This window comes from Pinus tabuliformis, chromosome 1_2, assembly GCF_031772625.1.
Source record: "Pinus tabuliformis cultivar Carrire ecotype Pingquan chromosome 1_2, CPIR1, whole genome shotgun sequence".
Classification (NCBI taxonomy): domain Eukaryota; kingdom Viridiplantae; phylum Streptophyta; class Pinopsida; order Pinales; family Pinaceae; genus Pinus; species Pinus tabuliformis.
Genome location: NC_142298.1, coordinates 989,743,362 through 989,746,889, shown reverse-complemented (window position 1 = coordinate 989,746,889; position 3,528 = coordinate 989,743,362). Strand labels below are relative to the sequence as shown.

Here is a 3,528-nt window from a genome sequence, read left to right as displayed (position 1 = left end):
GAACGATGAAGTAATTGATAATATGAAAATGAGGGGTAATGAAGGTGTTTGCTGAGAAAAAATATCATGTTATATCTTTTACTTATTATGATATTTTCCGAGATAAGTTAATCTCACATGAATTTATAGATAAAATAAACAATAAAATATAGTGGAATATAATAGGAAAATGAATTTAATTATTTATTTAATAAAAAATTCTACAATGCATTTAATGATATATTTTTTTATATTTTTAGATAATTGTGAACAGAAAGGGAGATGGAAGAACTTATTTTATAAGACATTTTAAAAAAATAGAATTATGGAAAATTTGAAAAAAAAATTTCCCATTATACATAATCTTTTCCTATCCTCATGACTGAAATATAATTTTTATATAACTCAATTTTTTTATAAAAAAATTCCCTGGCCTAAGAAAATAAGATCAAAATGTGTTAAACATAAAAAAAAATCACTAGCCTACAAATCTTTAATTCTACGTAAATTTAAGCAAATAGGATCGAAGTGTATCAAAATTGTATGCAAACTTCTCACATTTTTTGTCCGCACAAAATAAAGTTTACAATTTTCATAGTGCACCTAAAGTGTTGACCACTTTAACATTTCATCTCATTATTAAAAGTTTTATAATTTCTTTTTCTAATATTAAATCTTGTCACTTCATAAATATGTTTAATATAAAAAGTATTTATACAAATTAAGACAATATTAACAAATGAGATCTCTAGCACCCAAAGTTACCGTTAGGATGCCCAAACAATGTGCTAACCTTTGTCGAATTTCAGTTATTTAACGTTTTCCTTATAAATTCGGTGCTATAGAAGTGTGACATACATGACTTCTTAATTCAATTCCCAGGTTAGGCCTTTGCATTTGGAGATGTTAACATTTTCCTTTATTATTTTATTTCTACCATTTTCTGCTTTGTGCTTTGGAGTTAAAGTTATATATATATATATATATATATATATATATATATATATATATTATTTAATTAATTAATAAAATAAATAATATTTTATTAATAATTTGAAATTTATATATTATTTTAATTGGAATAGTTTTGAAGTGTGAATTTTTGGAGTTTTTTTCGTAAATTTTCCAATTTAATTTGTTGAGCATTTAGTAGACATTTATTAAACTCGTTTGACAGGTGAGCTCTTCATAATAGAAGTGTTTCTGGGGTTTTTGACCGTATGAATCTATATATGTAATAAAAAAACCAGTTAAACAATACAAATCAACAATCCATATATGTAATCAAAAAACCAGTTTAAATAACACAAATCAAAATTTGACCATAACTATTTTTGCTAAATTCTTTCTAAAAATCTGCCAATTTCTTATCATTTTATATAATCAATCATTTTAAAATATTAATAAAAAAAATATTTACAGAATTTATTCACTGTACCTGCATTACAATTCACTGTATAATATGCATTAAAATGAAATCAATACATTAAAAATTACCGGAAATTGATCACAGTTATGGCAACATGGAAATTGATCAATTTTGAGGGTTACTGTATTCAAATTCCAACCATCGTATAAGCATGCGAACTTCAATTATTTACTTCCTTACACTGAAATCTATGAAATCTAATGAATTCTATGTACATTGAGGAGAAAATGAATTCTATGTATATAGAGGACAAAACCTTTTGTTTTCGATTCTGAACCAACTAAATCCAATCCCCTACAAGCTGGAGCAGTGAGTCTTGTGTGACGATGAACAGTGAGAGCAGTGCGACTTGTATTCGGAGAAGTGGAATCATGTAACATTCAAAAGCAGATACGCCAGTAGAGAAACGCCTCGGACACCACCTTAACAGTCGAAAAGTTTCAAGGAAATCTATTCGGAAGTTGTGAATGCTCTGATACTGTTGTAAACGAGTACGCAGCTATCTCATATTAACAAAGATAAGACCAGATTCCACGCTGAAAGGCAGGTTATGGAATTTCATTCCCAAGTGGAGAAACCTCTTGGATACCTTCACAGGCCATGTCTGTGTCCGTCTCCTCCGGAATCGATAGAGTGATATCGCCGGTGGACTTCACATAATCTGCGGAAGGGGCAAAAGAAAATGTGCAGTCTAATGGAGGATCCTTTATCTCCAAGTCCCCCTCTAATATTCGCACCACTGCTCCCATTGAAGGTCTTAAAGCAGAATTGCTCTGAATACACCATAACGCCGCCTTTATAATCCTATACGCTTCCTCTATACCTTCCGGCCGTTTCAATTGCAGCCCACTCGCGATCAGCTTTTTCATTTTTCCTTCCCTCGCTTTGCTAAAAGCAATAGAGGGGAAATACCAATTGTCCGAATCCTGAGAATTATGCACGTTCTTGCGCCCGCTGATGATTTCCAGAAGCATCATACCGTAACTGAAGACGTCGGTCTTGGATGTGATTCCCCGCCCAAAAATCCACTCGGGTGCCATGTATCCTGCCGTTCCTCTCACCTGCGTCATCACACGGCCTTCTCGATCTCTATCCAGACGGCTCGCCAAACCGAAATCGGAAACTTTCGCCTTGAAATTCTCGTCTAGCAGAATATTTTGAGGTTTGATGTCCAAATGCAAAATACAGACCCTCGAGGGCCTCGATTCGTCATGCAGGTAGGCAAGTCCCCGGGCATTGTCGAGAGCAATTGAATATCTGGTCTTCCAATTGTTGAGGATAATTTGCCGTCATCAAAGGCCTGCCATACAGAAATTAAGGCATGACATTCATGACAGCACTGTCTCTTAATTTTAGGAGTAAATGATGTAAATTTCTCTGCTAATTGATAAGTGTGTAATTATCTCTCTTTAATTATAAATAAAGATCCTCACCACAATTACAGTGTGGTGGTTTATTCAACCTTCTCATGGTATCAGATTTCAGATTCTGTTTGTGTGCAGTCTCAAGGTTGATTGGTGGTCAAGTGTGAAGAAATGCATACAAGTGTGACACAACATGTGGGCATGGATGGATTCGGTGGGATTTCGTATGGCCTCCTCGTCTGTACTCCCTTGCCCGTTCTGATTCATCGAGATATTTTTCTCCCTTCAATCCAACCTATATAATCATTTGAAATGAAACCGCCTCTGACACTGATGAGATTATGCATAAATACCTGCTTCCTTCCCAAGTACAGAGTCTGTAGGACTCGAACCTCTAACGGCTTTGATAATCTCGGCCCCCTAAGTTTCTGACGGACTTTTCTCATCACAGAAAATGGAGGACAAGATCACCTCATAGTCTTTCTGAAGGACCGGAAATTCTTGCAGCCACTATCAGAGGCACAAGAGATTTTGAATGCAGTGCATAATATGGTACTCACCGAAGAAAACGACAGCGCCCACTGCTCACTCGAGCCCACTTGTCACGCCCCTACACCTGCGGTAGTCTTCCAACCGCTTGTAGCAAGGTGCGGCACCACCGAACACGTTCTTTTCACCAATACTAACATTCATGGACTACACCTACTTTCACTTTAACATACTTAGTTTGTGTTTCACAACTAAGTAAAAGCAATT

General features: G+C 34.9%; 1 pseudogene; it reads right to left on the bottom strand.

The window, feature by feature from the left end:
- Positions 1 to 1,956: 1,956 nt before the first annotated feature.
- Positions 1,957 to 3,039, bottom strand: LOC149209371 (putative receptor-like protein kinase At5g20050 pseudogene; annotated as a pseudogene).
- Positions 3,040 to 3,528: the final 489 nt, after the last annotated feature.